Source organism: Schistocerca serialis, chromosome 2 (assembly GCF_023864345.2).
Source record: "Schistocerca serialis cubense isolate TAMUIC-IGC-003099 chromosome 2, iqSchSeri2.2, whole genome shotgun sequence".
NCBI lineage: Eukaryota > Metazoa > Arthropoda > Insecta > Orthoptera > Acrididae > Schistocerca > Schistocerca serialis.
In genome coordinates this window covers 464,924,679-464,943,620 of record NC_064639.1, presented here as the reverse complement: position 1 = coordinate 464,943,620, position 18,942 = coordinate 464,924,679, and the positions used below count along the sequence as shown (strand labels likewise).

The 18,942-nt window shown below is 46.3% G+C and overlaps 1 protein-coding gene across 1 annotated transcript in view; it reads left to right on the top strand.

Annotated features, from left to right (window-relative positions):
- LOC126456089 (kelch-like protein 10) overlaps window positions 1-18,942 on the top strand; it is a 189,703-nt gene that overhangs the window by 127,123 nt on the left and 43,638 nt on the right. The window lies entirely within an intron of this gene.

Here is an 18,942-nt window from a genome sequence, read left to right as displayed (position 1 = left end):
TTCATTCCAGGCTAAAGCCATGCACAACAAGAGTGGCGCCTTGTCAGACGAAAGTACATGTTCTGAGTTTCCGATAGACACAATTCTGCTGTAGTACGGATAACTGAAGCACCACAAACCGGGAGTGAAATGGCGCCACTACTGGGAACGTGTTCCAAAGAAGAAGTACACGGGACAGATTCACCGTGTAATTCTGGTGATATATGGGCCACATGCATTGTCGTGTCCTGCTGTGGTGCCAACAACTTGACCAAGGTCGCACAGATGTGGGTGATGCTGATTGGAAAATTTATTTATTATTATTTATTCGAATGGCTCACATGCAGTTTAAAATTACAGGTATTTAACATTAATAATACTATATATAACAGGAATATGAAAATACAAAACTAAAAAAAACGATCAAAATGTCAATATTTAGGTTCTATTCCATATAAGAGCCGTATCATCAGCCTTCATGAGGTGGCTCCAACGCAAGGGGTATTTATCTCCTTCTTTCTCTCTTTCTTTTGCTTGTGCCTTTTCCCGCAAGGACACAGGGTCGGCATGGTTAATCGGATTTGGCAAGGTTAATTGAAGGGGTGGCTGGAATAGTGTGAATGTATTCAGATGTCTGCGAGCCATGAAACTGAGATGGGATGTGGGAACCAGCCCAGTATTCACCTAGTGCGATGTGGAAAACCGCCTAAAAACCACATCCAGCCTGGCCGGAACACCGGCCTCCGTCGTTAAACCGCCGGGCGCATTCGATCTGGGGCCAGCGTGCCTACCCGAATCCAGGAAGCAGCGCATTAGCGCTCTCGGCTCACCTGGCGGGTCAAGGGGTATTCATCTTTAATGTGCTTTATTGTCTGATTCGGAACCCCACAGTTACAAACCGGAGACGCTGTAGCACTCCACTTGTAAAGAAAGTCTGCACATTTTCCATGTCCAGTGCGACCTCTGTACAATTATACCCATAGTTTGCCAGTAGTATCACAGTTAGGCTTTCAGAACTACTCACGCCGTTCAGGATTTTCAATAAGCTGACAGCTCTGGTCCCACAGGTCTCTCACCCCGGTATTACTGGCATCTAGCTGTTTTGTTTGCCGTATTGGTCGATTTATTGAACGGAGTCTATTTTCTCGTAGACTTGGTAAGTCTTTCTGTATGGATAATTCCAGGTTCTCCTGTAGCTTGCAGTATTCCCTAAGCAAGGCCTCACCTCTACGGATTGCGGGTGGATAAATGTTGCTCAGCAGAGGAAGCCAATAAATCGGTGTTGGCTGGATTACCTCAGTTATTAACCGCATAGTGTGGTTCAACTGGACGTCGATCAAGTAGGTACGGCAACTGTATAGCCACACCCGGGCACAATGCTTGGCTGGTAAGAAGACCAGCCCAGTGGATGATGTGCACAAGGTATCCGCTGAAGCTCCCCATGTCATTAGACACAATTTCTGCATGATATTATCAGGAGTTTTTATCTTGGCTGCAGTATTTTCAAGATATTTCCTTTATGAAAGGGTGCGGTCTGTGGGACCATGACTATCGAGCTGTTGGCGCCCTGGATCCTCAACCAGAAACCTGGCGTTGTTGGCCATGGCAGTGGAATCGTCATGGCTCCACATCCCTGCTGGTGCATTCCAGAACAAACCTAGCGCAGTTGGTCCGGCGATGGAGTCGGCATAGATCCACATCCATGTCGGTACCAACCAGAACCTCACTGACACTCTTCCTGCACGTCACAGCACGCGCTGCAAAAGGTTGTTATTCAGGCTTTCGACAGGCGGTCACATTACTGTGACAGGACAGTGTATTGCTTGTGTAGCAGACCACAACTGAGGCGTTCTCTGGACCAACGACTGAAATGCAGTATGTGGAAATCGAGATACAGAGCATCAAATATTTCACGTTGTGTTTTCATTCATTTCAAACCCTCGTACATAGACGAAATTTCAGTCAAATGGAAACGACGTATTGTTGTTTCAGAATAAATGACACGATAGTGTAATATGTATGACTTACATGCTGATTTAAACTGATGACATATCACCAAACCTAAGTTGTTTTTCCGTAAATCACTGCATAACACGAAAAAAAAACCATTTTCCATATTTGACTATTAAACAGTCGTTAAATCTAAAAGTTGCTTACTCATGCCGTAAAGCAACAAAATATATTTTTATTCGGCAAACATAATTAGCTTTCAAAGCAACAGTACACTGTAGAAGTATTCTTCAAGACATATATCCCAACGAACATAGCACATAATTATCCTCTTTAACCTTGGAAAAACATACCCAAAATGAGAGAAATAACTTTATTGAATTTCAGGCATACATGGGAAACAACACCGTCCTCAACAATGATCTGCAACAGTCTACGCGTGGCTACTACCGATCATTTGTCTGTTCCGCATCCTGAGCAGTCACTGTCTGTCGCAGATCCATAACCGTCGACAATATTCTTCAGCATTTCTGAAGTGTCGTCTCGAACGAACTTGGGTAGTGCGACGGTATCTTTCTTCTTTGCATCCCAGGACGAGACGTCTTCTTCATCACCATGTCCGTCTTTCGGGTTGGCAATGTACATCCTCGTTTCTGAATGTTCCTGAATAAATGTAAGTAGACGAGAATGTAAATGTCGTGTGACTAGGGCCTCCCGTCGGGTAGACCGTTCTCCGGGTGCAAGTCTTTCGATTTGATGCCACTTCGGTAACCTGCGCGTCGATCTGGATGAAATGATGATGATTAGGACAACACAACACCCAGTCCCTGATCGGAGAAAATCTCTGACCCAGCCAAGAATCGAACCAGGGCCCATCGGATTGACATTCTGTCGCACTGACCACTCAGCTACCGGGACCGGACAGTAGACGAGAATAAAAATGAAGTGTTGGCAGAAGAGCCAACACCGTGTTGCTAGAGGAGGCCGAAATGCACGCTTTTAAGCTCACGCAGTCTGGCGTGAGGTCTGGAACAGGTAAAGTAATTATCCTATAAAGAAAAGAACGTAGTTTTTGGAATACTTAAGTTTAATCCACAATTGGTGTACATCGGTCTGATGGTACAGGCATCACAAGTTCAACATGTATTGATAATGGCGCCTTGCTAGGTCGTAGCAAATGACGTAGCTGAAGGCTATGCTAACTATCGTCTCGGCCAATGAGAGCGTATTTGTCAGTGAACCTTTCCTAGCAAAGTCGGCTGTACAACTGGGACGAGTGCTAGTAAGTCTCTCTAGACCTGCCGTGTGGTGGCGCTCGGTCTGCAATCACTGACAGTGGCGACACGCGGGTCCGACGTATACTAACGGACCGCGGTCGATTTAAAGGCTACCACCTAGCAAGTGTGGTGTCTGGCGGTGACACCACATTCCTCCCCCGCAAATCGGCGAACGGTTGTGTTATAAGGCTTCCGCCCGCCATGGGGAGGACTCCATGTTGACGTATGCGACGAGGTGGGGAGCCCAACAACAGGCGAGGCTGTGCCACCCGCACCCGGCCATTCGGTCCGAGGGGAGCTAGGAAACCCCTGAAAACCTAGTCCAGGGTGCACGCCAACATGCGGTGTATGCGCCCGTAGAGAGACAGGAGCGGCCGAAGGGTCGACCTCCATCGCGTCGGGGTACCCGACGGGTGAAGACGCCATCTGGTCCAGAGCGGGCAAGAGTTCCATGTCGGAGGACAGCTGGTCACGGGAAGCGATCGGCGGCGCGTGACCCAGGGAGGCGCCCGGCTGCAGCGAAGCGTCCACTGCGGGCGTCGCCGGTGGGAGAACAGGCGGCGGCGGCAGCGGCGCGGCGCCATGGGGCAAAATGGAAGGCAGTGTCGGTAACACCTGGGGATGAGGCGAGCCAGTAGATGGGTCCCCAGGGCGCTGACCGGACGGCACCGTCGCTGAAAGCAGACGGGGAGCGGCAGAACCCGTGCGACGACAGAGGCGCAGCTGATTGAGATGCCGACGCACCTCACCAGAGGCCCCCAAAACCAAATACATCGCGCGGCCGAGGCAGCGAAGAATGCGCCCTGCAAGCCAACGCCGTGAACCTCGATAGTTGCGATAGTATACAACGTCGCCTGGAGCAAAAGCAGGTGTCTGCCGCTGCACAGGAACCTGATGCGGCGGATGCAGCAAAGACATCAAGGTTCGATGAGGACGACCGTGGAGCAACTCAGCCGGCGAGCGACCATCTCGGGGCTGAGAGCGATACGAAGACAAAAAGAGCAATAACGCGTCCTCTCGAGAATGCGACTCTTTCAGCTTCAACATCTGTGACTTGGAAGTCTGGACCAATCGTTCAGCGGCACCATTTGACTGTGGCGAAAACGGCGCGGACGTCAGATGTTGAATACCATTGGCCTTGCAGAATGACTGAAATTCTGCGGACATGAATTGTGGGCCATTGTCGGAAACAATAGTCTGTGGAAGACCTTCAATACAAAAGGTAGCCGGCCGCGGTGGTCTTGCGGTTAAGGCGCTGAGTCCGGAACTGCGCGACTGCTACGGTCACAGGTTCGAATCCTGCCTCGGGCATGGCTGTGTGTGATGTCCTTAGGTTAGTTAGGTTTAAGTAGTTCTAAGTTCTAGGGGACTGATGACCACAGCAGTTAAGTCCCATAGTGCTCAGAGCCATTTGAACCAATACAAAAGATAGCAGATAACACTTGGACGGTAGCAGATGACGTCGTGGAAGCCATCCGGACAACAAAAGGAAAGTTACTGAAAGAATCGACCATTCCAGAATGGACCAGCAAAATCGATGTGTAATCGTTGCCAAGGAGAAGTGGCTTTCGGCCATGCAAAGAATTTCCGCGGTGGTGCGGATTGTTGTTCGGCACATGCCATGCAAGAAGAGCACATTTTCGTAATCGCATCATCGATTCCGAACCAAGTACAGTGCTGACGAGCAAGTTGTTTCGTTCGCACTATACCCCAATGACCTTGGTGGAGAAGCCGTAAGACAGAGGACTGTAATGAACGTGGGACCCCGACCCTGGACTGATCATCATCAGAACGCAACAGCAAAACACCACGTCGAACAAAGTCTCTCCTTGTGAGCAAAAAATCGGCGAACCAACGGATCCTCGATCCGTGACTTTGACAAGGGCCATTGCGTAGCAACAAAACGCAAAACTGTAGCAAGGACAGGGTCAGCAGCTGTGGCTGTAGCTACACGACGAAAATCAATCGGAAACGATTCGACCACGTCATCGGTTTCCGAATCAATGAACATGCAAGCAAGTTCGGAAGAATCGAATGCTCTATCCTCAGCAACAGGCAAACAGGACAACGCATCGGCGTTTTCGTGCTTAGCAGTGGACCAATACAAGATATCGTAGCGGTACTGCGAGACGAAAATAGACCAGCGAATGAATTTCTGCGCTGTACGTGGGGGTACAGGCTTGTTCGGATGAAAAAGCGATGTCAAAGGTTTGTGGTCCGTGATGACGGTGAAGTGACGACCATACATGAAATCATGAAACTTTGTAACACCAAATACGAGAGCCAAAGCTTCTTTCTCGATCTGTGAATAATTTCTTTGCGCAGACGAGAGCAATTTGGACGCAAAGGCAATAGGGCGATCATGCGATCCATCTTTGTGCGCAAGCACAGCACCGATCCCGAAATCCGATGCATTTACCATTAACAAAAGGGGTTTCTGGGGATCGAATGGCGTAAGGCAAGTATTTGAAAGCAACGCCGATTTCAACTGGCGAAAAGCGCGTTCGCATTCCATCGTCCAGACGAACGGAACACCTTTACGGCGCAAGCGATGAAGCGGAGCTGAAATAGAAGAGACATGGGGAACATATTTGTTGTAATAATTAATTATTCCCAGCACACTCTGCAGCTGCTTCAAATTCTGTGGCGAAGGCAAGTCTTGTATGGCACGGAGGTGCTCTGGACTGGGATGTATGCCCTGGGCATTGAGTACGTGGCCCAGATATGGTAAGTCACGAGCAAAAAACACACATTTGTCCTTCCGCAAGCAAAGACCATTTTGTCGCAAGACCTGAAATAATGTTCGAGGATTGGCTAAATGTTCTTCTTCCGTCTTTCCGGATATCACAATATCGTCCAGATAGTTTGCTGCAGTAGGGACCGAGGCACAAACAGTTTGCAGATATTGCTGAAACAATGCAGGGGCGGATGCACACCCGAATGGCAGTCGTTTGAATCGATACAAACCCAGATGCGTGGTAACCACCAAGACGCGCTGGGATTCGTCGTCCACTGGTATTTGCAAGTACGCATCTGTGAGGTCCAACTTCGAAAAATATTTACCCGGGCATAGTTTGTCAAAAAGATCTTCCAGGCGGGGTAAAGGAAAAGTTGCAATCACTAGTTGTGGATTCACTGTAGCTTTGAAGTCCACACAAAGTCTCAATTTTCCGGAAGGTTTTGGCAAAATTACTAAGGGTAAGGCCCAGAGAGAAGCCTGCACACGTTCAATTACACCTTGTGATTCCAAATCGTGTAACGTTCTTGCGACCTCATCACGCAATGCGTGGGGAACATTGCGCGCTCGGAAAAATTTCGGTTGCGCGTTGACTTTCAGTTCCAAATGTGCTGTATAGTTCTTAGCGAAACCAAGGCCCGGTGCAAAAATGTCTGCAAATTCTGCACAGACACGAGAAACACTGTCTGAAGGCACAGTCTGGTTCACTGATAGGACCTGATTGACAATAGACAAGTTAAACAACTGAAATAAATCTAAACCAAACAAGTTCATTGCAGAAGAAGAACGAAGTACGTAAAATGACACAAGTTTTGTTTGTCCCTTGTATGTTGCAAGAAGGCTGCACTGTCCTAACACAGGGATCGTGTGACCTGAATATGTAGTTAGCTTAACATTTGCGGCACGCAACGGAGGTGTGCCCAGTTGTTTGTACGTATCTTTATTGATCAATGAAACTGAAGCTCCGGTATCGAGCTGGAATGGATCACGTTGCCATGAATGTCCAAATCTACAAAAAGTTCATTGTCCTGCTGACGACAAGAGAGACTGTCTCGTGCAACGTGAACAGACACTGGTACAGAAGCACTTGCGACTTGACGGGATTTCCGTCGATGACGATGCACACTATTTGTGGGACGAACACAGTCACTGTTAGAGAGAGTGGCACTGGGTGGAGTGGAATTAACTACATGAATTTCCATGGGCAAAGGTTCACGAGCATGAGTATTCTTGGTTCAATTCCGATTCCGGCGCGAAGCAAAGGGCCTGGAATGGTTGTTAGTGTCCGATCTGAGCTTTTTCTGGCAAACACTTTGAACATGTCCTTTTTTATTACAGAAAAAGCAAATAGCTTGGCGTGACGGGCAATTCTCACGCGAATGTCTAGTAGCACACCGCGGGCATGATTTTAGCACTGCATTTGCCTGCTTGCGCGGCACACTTAGCGGAGAGCTTGGCGGCAGCTGCGCGGACGGGCACGAGGGCTGTTTACTGTTCCGTGCAGCTCGCCCGGCGGGTCGGTTAATGCGACACACGGCTGGCGAAGTTTCAAACGATTCCTGAGCAAAGTCAAGTGTGTCTTGCCTATCCAATATGTCCATCACTTGTTGAAGGGAGGGATTGACTAGTTTCAAAATCTGTTCCCTTATACGAACATCAGAAACGTTCTGTGCAATTGCATCACGTACCATATAGTATCTGAATAAGGAAGTCCACATTCACACTCAAAAGCACAATCCCTTGTAAGGCTGTGCAAAGTTGCAACCCACTCCTGATTACTTTGACCGGCCGTACATTTTGTACGAAAGAAAGTATACCTTTTTGCAACTACATTGACTGATTCTTTAAAATATGCATCGAATGCAGACAAAATTTCGTCGTAGGACAGAGTTGCTATGTCGCGTCGGGGAAACAATTTCACTATCACACGGTACGTCTGGACGCCGACACACGATAATAAGTGAGGCTGCCGCTCATTACCTTGAATTCTGTAGACGGCGAGATGGAATCCAAATTGGCGTGACCACTCCGTCCAGCTTTCCAGTGCCGCATCAGAAGGACGAAAAGGTGGTGCAACAGCATGTTGTGGCTGCGGGAGCGGTGGAGCGGCGGCGGCCGCATCGGTTTGCATTGAACGTTGACCCTGGACGAGCTGTCCAAGGGCATCCAATAAGGCCTGCGTCTGCTGATTCTGCAAGCGATAAAATTCGGACAGTACATCTGGAGATTGTGGCGAAGCCATGACACAATTAAATCAGTCTATCAACAAACACAAAATCCTCGGCGCCAATATGAAGTGTTGGCAGAAGAGTCAACACCGTGTTGCTAGAGGAGGCCGAAATGCACGCTTTCAAGCTCACGCAGTCTGGCGTGGGGACTGGAACAGGTAAAGTAATTATCCTATAAAGAAAAGAACGCAGTTCTTGGAATACTTAACTTTAATCCACAATTGGTGTACATCGGTCTGATGGTACAGGCATCACAAGTTAAATATGTATTGATAATGGCACCTTGCTAGGTCGTAGCAAATGACTTAGCTGAAGGCTGTGCTAACTATCGTCTCGGCCAATGAGAGCGTATTTATCAGTGAACCTTTCCTAGCAAAGTCGGCTGTACAACTGGGGCGAATGCTAGTAAGTATCTCTAGACCTGCCGTGTGGTGGCGCTCGGTCTGCAATCACTGACAGTGGCGACACGCGGGTCCGACGTATACTAACGGACCGCGGCCGATTTAAAGGCTACCACCTAGCAAGTGTGGTGTTTGGCGGTGATACCACAAAAAATACGCCTCAGTTGTAATAGAAATTGACGTATTTTGTATTCCAGATAGTGTCCTTCCTTTGGTTTTTGTGACGCAGTATGGTGATAAAGCTGGTGCCCAGTCGTCCTTTCACCACCTCAAAACGTGTTGGATTCTTTCTGCAGCCCTGAAGTACTGAAATATATTGGCTCACATTCTCAATGTTTTCAATATACCTTAACATTTTTCCACATAGGCCGAAGTTACGGTCGCATAAACTGTATGGGCGACCCCGAACCGTAAATATCGTGTTTCATTCTGCATCCGGAGTACCGTATTCGTTTCATGGAGAAAATATTCTCTGAATGATGTGAATAATTTTGCAGCTCTAAGGTCAAAGTTATCTAAATATTCCCTTTCGGACTTGTCTTGACAGCAATGCAATGATTTGGAAGGAAACTGGTCCCAGATAGCGGACCATGTCCCAAATTTTGTTGCAAATTTTTTGCGATCTATTACTGTATTTCCCTCTTTTGTCTCTACTGTAAGAGCAGTAGCATTCAAAGCCTTTCACACTGTTTTCAAGCGACTATCGGTAACTTGCAAGATACTTTGGAATAGAGATTTACAGACTACCATCTCATCATTGCTCCATTTTAGATGGTATATATAGGTGGAGCTACGATTTCGACCAGACCTAGATGCATCAGATGGTAATTTCTTTTAAATTAAACATAACATCCTTTTATTTTGTGTCTTCTTGTCACCTAATGCCCAAAATCATTCATGGATCTGTTCCTGATCTATTGCGCATATTTTTAGATAGCATTTCTTTATGACACATTTCTTACTGACTGCAAATTTCTTTGAACAGACTTTCTTACCGGTTTCCGGCGAAACATGAAACTGGCCGGAATTTCTCTTCTTCTTTTCGTCTTCTTTCTTCCATTTCCCCTCCTGAATTTTATGTTTCCTTCCAATTAGTGGTTCTCATAATCACACTGGATATACATACTATCACAGTCACTTCCCATATTTTGTTTGCAGTCTCTATTTACTACTTCCTATGTGATGTTGTCAAACGTAAATTCCACGGTACGGATGTCCCGTCACTGACGAATACATCTGAGCACAGCGCACACACAACAGTGGGACTAGCGGCGTGAAAGTTCTCTATTGGCAACGGCGGTCGGTGGAACAACGGCTTGGAGCAGCACGGCCGTTAAATATATCTAGAAGGCGTTGCGACTGTCGGAGGGTAGTAATAATTACTGAGTACAAAGACTGGTTTGTACACATGCAATTGCTGCAGGAAACGGAAAAACGGCTTAATGGACCTTCAGTCGTTTTTTCAGGGAATACCTCAATTGTAAGAGTCGATGGACATGATAGGGAAGCAGTAGATGAGACTGGAGGCAGACATGGCTGTAGCCTGTCTACAATGTTAGTCAATCCGTGCATCAAGCAAGCTGCGGAAGAAACAAAAGGGAAATTTGAAAGAGGAATTTTAAATTCAGTGAGACGAAATTAAAACATTTAAATTTGCTGATGATATTGTAATTCTTTCAGCGACGGCTAAAGACTTGGAAGAGTAGTTGGACAGAATGGACAGTGTCTTGAAAGGAGGTTACAAGATGAACATCAAAAAACGTAAAACAGGGGTTATGAAATGTACTTGAATTAAAACAGGTGATTCTGAGGGCATTCGTTTAGCAAATGTAGTAGATCAGTTTTACCATTTGTGCTAAAAGATAAATGACGACGACCGAAGCAGAGAGGGCATTAAATGCAGACTGCCAATAGCAAGGAAAGCATTACTGAAGAACAGAATTTTTTTACATCTAGACATGTTATAATTAATTTCTTTAGCCGCGTTTTTCTGTCAGTATGCGACGGATAGTCGAAAAGAGGAATGTAAGGATTTTCACGCTGTTTTCGCTGACAGACTGATTCACGAGGTAGGTTCGTGTACATAATTCATTACCGCTACACCAGACAAGTTGTCCCGCCATAGATACTTAGGGCTACCCATGCGAACCCAATACAGGTCATTTAGTCGAATATAAATTTAAATGTTAGAAAGTTTTTGGGGTATTTGTCTGGAATGTAGCCTTGTACGGCAGGCAAGAAGAGAACGGCTCAGGCTCCAGCTCTCGGCTGATGTACCTCTACAGAGCGGCAAGTTCAAAATTTATATTTTTCTGTGTTGTCCTCGAAGTACATTTATTAAATTACTTGCATATTTTTCTGTTTAAGAGGTTTAGTCTCACTTTTTTGTAAGTGTAAACTCGTTCAGTCTGTAGCACAGTAGTTCCTCATTTGTTTTGAAAGCAGCCGTTTGTTCGTTTAGTAAGTCCGACAGTCAGGCTCCAGCTCTCGACTGATATACGTCTATAGAGCGGCAGGTTAAGTGTTTATCATTTCCTGTGTTTTCCTCGTAGTGTATTTATTGAAATTCGTGCGCGTTTTTCTGTTTAAATGGTTTAATCTCGCGTTTTTGTAAATGTAAATTCATTCATTCTGTAGCATAGTAGTTACTCACCGAACAGCCAGCTACGTAGCTCATTAACTCTTTAGCTTGCCATAGGTTACACAGCAGGAGTGTAACAGCTTGCATATCTAGGAATCTGTCTGCTTTTCTGGTTTACCTCTTCAGTTAGTCTTGCTGTGATAGGATGTGTGCATGCTGTGTGCTGATGCAGGAGGAGCTGGCCACAGCTCGCCAACAGCTGAATGCGCTTTTGGCTATGGTCAATCACCTTCAGGCAGCTGCCTCTGGGTGTGGCAGTGACAGAGAATCTGGCGCGTCGCATGGGACACTTGTTTTGCCCAGGTGCTCTGCTTCCGTGGCAACTGCTAGTGCACCAAACACGGTGGATCCGCCCTCACAGCAGGGTGAGCGGCGGGGTAGTAACGCGTTCGCGTCGCTCGAGGCGTAGGGCCAATGTGGAGACCGGCCGCCTGGCCTCGTCCATTCACCCTCTGAGTGGAGTCGGAGCCGCTCCTTCAGCAGGGTCGGAGCAGTCACACAGGGAAAATGGTTTACTATGTATCCTGAGCTCCAACGTTAAGCGCGTTATAGAATCCCTTAGGCAGATAGCATTAAAGGCTGGAAAGAAAGCCAATGTGCACTCGGTATGACTGCCGGTAGTCTCATCCGAGATATGGAAGCGGCCTTGCCTGCGGCTGTGGAGCGTGCAGGGTGAAGTCTGCAAGCTGTGGCTCACGTCGGCACCAAAAACACCTGTCACGTGGGTTCTGATGCCATCCTTAGTTCATACAGGCGGCTGGCGGAGGTGGTAAAGACTGCTGGCTTCGCGAGTGGGGTCGAAACAGAGCTCGCAATTTGCAACATTGTTCTTGATCGGGGTCCTCTGGTTTGGAGTCGAGTGGAGGGTCTCAACCAAAGACTTCGTCGACTCTGTGACGATCTTGGCTGCAGCTTTCTAGACCTGCGTTATCGTGTGATGATTTGTAGGACTCGCCTTGATAGACCAGGAAGACACTGCACAAAGGAAACAGCTGCTCGGGTAGCAGAATACTTGTGGAGCGCACATGGGGCTTTTTTGGGGTAGACGGTAGTTGAGATGCTTTGATGAACAACCGCCCGTCGACACGCAGCAAGGGAAGTCATATGTCTTTCAGATTTAAGACACTTCAACTTTCAAAATTTTTCAGTAAAATGTCGATGCATTCGTAATAAAGGTCCCGAATTTACTGCCCTCCACGAAAGTTCTCGCGCTCAAATTTTTCTTGGGACAGAGAGTGGCTGAAGACGAGGTGGAAAGTTCTGAGATATTTAGCGAGTCATGGAACGTATGTCGGAAAGACAGGTCGGAGGCCATACGAAGAGGAGTGCTTATAGCAGTTGACAAAAATATTGTCTCTGTTGATGTCGAATTTGAATATGACAGTGAAGTTATCTGGTCGCGTATAGCAAGTTAATTGTTGGATTCATTTTACCGGCCACCCGATGCCGCTGTGACAGTTCTAGAGTCATTCAAGGAAATTCCACTGTCAGCAGCGCGTAAATATCCAGATCATGCAATACTAGTTGCAGGCGACTTTAACCTACCGAGTATAGATTGGAGTATCTATGGATTCATTGCGGGAGGTTCAGGCAGATAGTCAAGGGAAATACTTTTCAACACGTTTTCTGAAAACTGTCTTGAGCAGCTAGCTCAGCAGCCCACCCGCAATGGTTATATCTTAGACCTTGTAGCTACAAATAGGCCGGACCTCATCGACAGTGTCAATACAGAAACGAGAATTAGCAATCATGATCTCCTTATAACAATATGGTTACGAAAGTTAATAAATCAGTCAAGTAGGCTAGGAGAGTGTTTTTGGTAGATAGAGCAGATAAGCAGTTGTTAGCACCTCAGACAGTGAATTGACATCATTTAGTTCCAGTAAGATGAATGTGGAGGAATTATGGTCAAAGTATAAGCAGATTGTGAACTGGAAACTGGAGATTTATATACATAGTAAGTGGATAAAGAATGGAAAAGATCCACTATAGTTTAACAATGAAATTTGGAAGATGCTGATAAAACAGAGGCTGTTACGCTCTAGGTTCAAAAGAGAACGCACAAATGACTACAAGCGAAGGTTAGTGGAGATTCGTGCATCTGTCAAAAGATCTATGCACACAACTACTACCACCATCACACCTTAGCAAATGGTCTAGTAGAGAACTCGAGAAAATTCTAGTTTAACGTAGAATGGCTAAGCGTGTCTAAGACTTTCATTCAGTCCCTTGTTGATCAGTCTGGTGTGCCACCCGAAGGTAGCAAAACGAAAGCCGAAGTTTTACATTCGTCATTTGACCGTCGGACATACTCCCGTATTGACAACATAATAATAAACATCCCTGGTGTATCTACATCTATATCCATACTCTGCAAGCCATCTGACACTGTGTGGTGGAGGGTACCCTGAGTACCTCTATCGGTTCTCCCTTCTATTCCAGTCTCGTTTTGTTCGTGGAAAGAAAGATTGTCGGTATGCCTCTGCGTGGGCTCTAATCTCTCTGATTTTATCCTCATGGTCTCTTCGCGAGATATACGTAGGAGGGAGCAATATACTGCTTGACACCTCGGTGAAGGCATGTTCTCGAAACTTCAACAACGTACCGAGATACTGAGCGTCTCTCTTGCAGAGTCTTCCACTGGAGTTTATCTATAATCTCCGTAACGCTTTCGAAGTTACTAAATGATCCTGTAACGAAGCGCGCTGCTCTCCGTTGGATCTCCTCAATCTCTTCTATAAACCCCATCTGGTACGGATCCCACACTGCTGAGCAGTATTCAAGCAGTGGGCGAACAAGTGTACTGTAACCTACTTCCTTTGTTTTCGGACTGCATTTCCTTAGGATTCTTCCAATGAATCTCAGTGTGGCATCTGCTTTACCGACGATTAATGTTATATGATCATTCCATTTTAAATCACTCCTAATGCCTACTCCCAGATAATTTGTGGAATTAACTGCTTCCAGTTGCTGACCTGCTATATTGTAGCTAAATGATATGTATTCGCAGTACATTGCACTTGTCTACATTGAGATTCAATTGCCATTCCCTGCGCCATGCGTCAATTCGTTGCAGATCCTCCTGCATTTCAGTACAATTTTCATTGTTACAACCTCTCGATATACTACAGCATCATCGGCAAATAGCCCCAGTGAACTTACGATGTTATCCACAAGGTCATTTATATATATTGTGAATAGCAACGGTCCTACGACACTCCCCTGCGGCACACCTGAAATCACTCTTACTTCGAAAGACTTCTCTCCATTGGGAATGACATGCTGCGTTCTGTTATCTAGGAACTCTTCAATCCAATCACACAATTGGTCTGATAGTCCATATTGTTGTGTTGGCAGAAGAGCCAACACCGTGTTACAAGTGGAGGCCGAAATGCATGCGTTTTAGCTCACGCAGGCTGGGCTGGCGTGAGGAGGGAAGGACTATACTGACGCGAGGTCTGGAACATGACAAGGAATTAGAATTCAGAAAGCGGACGTAATTAGTTTGATACTTAACTTTAATCCATTAATGATGAACGTCGCTCTTGACGGTACATGATTCACAATATTATCTGTTCAGAATACATTCATAGTAACTGAATATGGCGCCTTACTAGGTCGTAGCAAATGACGTAGCTGAAGGCTATGCTAAACTGTCGTCTCTACAAATGAGAGCGTATGTAGACAGTGAACCATCGCTATCAAAGTCGGCTGTACAACTGGGGCGAGTGCTAGGGAGTCTAGACTAGACCTGCCGTGTGGCGGCGCTCGGTCTGCAATCACTGATAGTGGCGACACGCGGGTCCGACGTATACTAACGGACCGCAGCCGATTTAAAGGCTACCACCTAGCAAGTGTGGTGTCTGGCGGTGACACCACACATATGCTCTTACTTTTTTCATTAAACGACTGTGGGGAACTGTATCAAACGCCTTGCGGAAGTCAAGAAACACGGCATCTACCTGGGAACCTGGCCCTCTGAGTCTCGTGGACGAATAGCGTGAACTGGGTTTCACACGATCGTCTTTTTCGAAACCCATGCTGATTCCTACAGAGTATATCTCTAGTCACCAGAAAAGTCATTATTCTCGAACATATACGTGTTCCAAAATTCTACAACTGATCGACGTTAGAGATATAGGTCGATAGTTCTGCACATCTGTTCGACGTCTAGAAAACGGGGATGACCAGGGGCCCTTTTCCAAAAATTTGTAATGCTATGCTCTTCTAGAGATTTACGGTACACCGCTGCAAGAAGAGGGGGCAAGTTCCTTCGCGTACTCTGTGTAAAATCGAACTGGTATCCCACCAGGTCCAGAGGCCTTACCTCTTTTGAGCGATTTTAATTGTTTTTCTATCCCTCTGTCATCTAATTCGATATCTACCATTTTGTCATCTGTGCGACAATCTAGAGAAGAAACTACAGTGCAGTCTTCCTCTGTGAAACAGCTTTGGGAAAAGACACTTAGTATTTCGGCCTTTAGTATGTCATCCTCTGTTTAAGTACCATTTTGGTCACAGAGTGTCTGGGCATTTTCTTTTCATCCACCTACCGCTTTGACATAACACCAACATTTCTTAGGATTTTCTGCAAAGTCAGTACATAGAACTTTACTTTCGAATTCGTTGAACGCCTCTCGCCTAGCCCTCCTCACACTACATTTCGCTTCGTGTAATTTTTGTTTGTCTTCAAGGATTTGGCATTGTTTATGTTTGCTGTGAAGTTCCCTTTGCTTCCGTAGCAGTTTTCTAACTCGGTTGTTGTACCACGGTGGCTCTTTTCCATCTCTTACGATCTTGCTTGGCACATACTCATCTAATGCATATTGTACGGTGGTTTTTAACTTTGTCCACTGATCCTCAACACTTTCTGCACTTGAGATAAAACTTTTGTGTTGAGCCGTCAAGTACTCTGAAATCTGCTTTTTGTCACTTTTGCTAAACAGAAAAATCTTCCTACCTTTTTTAATATCTCTATTTACGGCTGAAATCACCGATGCTGTAACCGCTTTATGATCACTGATTCCCTGTTCTGCGTTAACTGTTTCAAATAGTTCGGGTCTGTTTGTCACCAGAAGGTCTAGTATGTTATCACCACGAGTCCGTTCTCTGTTTAACTGCTCAAGATAGTTTTCAGATAATGAACTTAAAAAAATTTCACTGGATTCTTTGTCCCTGCCACCCGTTATAAACGTTCGAGTCTCCCAGTCTATACCTGGTAAATTAAAATCTCCACCCAAAACTATAACGTTGTCGGGAAATCTTCTCGAAATATTTTCCAAATTTTCCTTCAGGTGTTCTGCCACAACAGCTGCTGAGCCAGGGGGCCTATAGAGACATCCAATTACCATGTTTGAACCTGCTTTAACCGTGACCTTCACCCAAATTATTTCACATTTTTGGTCTCCGTCGATTTCCTTCGATACTATTGCACTTTTTATCGCTATAAACACGCCTCCCCCTTCACTGTCCAGCCTGTCTCCGCGGTATACATTCCAATCTGAATTTCGAATTTAAATACTGTTTACATCTGATTTCAGCCAACTTTCCATCCCTAGTACTATGTGGGCATTGTGACCGTTTATTAATGAGAGCAGTTCTGGGACCTTTCTATAGACGCTCCTGCAGTTTACTGTTACCTCATTAATATTGTCATTCGGTGTTGCGTTTTGCCTATTGCTACCTTGTCGCGTCTCAGGAGGCGTCTTGTTGGGTGAAGGGAGAGAATTCTCTCACCTAAAAAACCCACAAGTGCACTCCACACGTACTTCGCTACCCTTGTAGCCGCTTCCTGCGTGTAGTGCACGCCTGACCTATTCAGGGGGACCCTACATTTCTCCACCCGATAGCGGAGGTCGAGAAATTTGCACCCCAGATCCCCACAGAACGTCTGAGCCTCTGGTTTAAGCCTTCCACTCGGTTCCAAACCAGAGGACCGCGATCGGTTCTGGGAACGACACTACAAATAGTTAGCACAGATTCCACCCCGCGAGCGAGGCTTTCTGCCTTCACCAACTCCGCCAACCGCCTGTATGATATGAACTGAGGATGACCTCTGAACCCAGACGGCAGGAGTCATTGGCGCCAACATGAGCAACAATTTGCAGTCGGGTGCACCCAGTGTTCTCTATCGCCGCCGGCAGAGTCTCCTCCACATCTCGGATGAGACCCCCCGGCAAGCAGACAGAGTGAACACTGGTCTTCTTCCCCGACCTTTCCGCTATGTCCTTAAGAGGATCCATCACAACACTGGAGCTCCCAATCGCTAATAAGCCCCTACCCTCATGTGCCTGCTCGGTCCTTGCTGAAGGAGCGGCCACATGTCGACTCACAGGCATAGCGGGCGATGCCACACGGCCAGCCTCCACATTGACCCTCCGCCTCGTGCGATACGAACGCCGTTGAGCCCGCCACTCCCCTTGGGGAGAGGATGGCCCAACCCCGCCCGGTACCCGCGAAGATGTCTCGACAGCAGGGACCGTGGGTGAAGCATGTAACACCTGGGCTATACCATGCGACGCACCACTGCCGCTACACTCCGAGGCAACAGTCTGAAGACGGCTGACCGTGGCCATCAGCACGTTCAGCTGTTCGCGAACAGTGGCCAGCTCCTCCTGCGTCCGTACACAGCAGTCACACTTCCTACCCATCCTAAGAAATCAACAATTTACTGTAGAGAGTTAAGTAACCAACTGTTAACTAGACTGCTAATTCACTAAAGGCGGCTGATAGCTGACTAAACTGTGGTTACTAGACACCTCTTGTTGGAAACAATGAAAATAAACATTAACTGTCTCTGGACTGTATTCAAAACAAACACGAAATCTATGGAACACTATTACTAGTACTCGAAAGTTAAAGCTTCCTAAAAGCAAAAACACACGGAAAAAGAAGTGACAAGCAAGAGAAACACAGTTAATACTTAAATATACGTAGCTTGCTGCACAGGAGATGTGAGGCAGACGGCAGTTACGGCGACACAACTGAATGATGAAACAACTGAATGATGAAACAACTGAATGACTTGAAAGCAACTAAATCACCAGGTCCGGATGTAATTCCAGTTCAGTTTTACAAAGAGTACTCTACGGCACTGGCCGTTACCTAGCCTGCATTTATCATGAATCTCTCACCCAGCACAAAGTCCCAAGTGATTGGAAAAAAAATCGCAGGTGACTGCAGTATACAAGAAGGGTAAAAGGACGGAACCGTAAAATTACAGATCAAAACCCCTAAACTCGGTTTGCTGCAGAATCCTTGAATAGATTCTCAGTTAGAAAATTTCAAACTTTCTTGAGATTGAGAAGCTTATGTCCATGTATCCGCATGGTTTAGAAAGCGTTGTTCGAATGAAACTCAGCTTGCCCTTTTCTCACATGATATACTGCGAACTATGGGTTCCATATTTCTAGATTTTTCGGAAAGCGTTTGACACTCTCCTCCAGTGCAGGCTGTTAACGAAGGTATGAGCATATGGAAGAAGTTCACAGATATGTGAGTGACTCGAAGACTTCTTAAGTATTAGAACCCAGTACGTTGTCCACGACGGCGAGTGTTCATTAGAGACAAGGGTGTCGTCAGGAGTGCCCCAGGGAAGTGCGACAGGACTGCTGTTGTTCTCTGTATACATAAGTGATTTTCGGACAGAGTGGGCAGAAGTCTGAGATTGCTTGCTGATGATGCTGTGGTGTACAGTAAAGTGTCGAAGTTGAACGATTGTAGAAGGTAC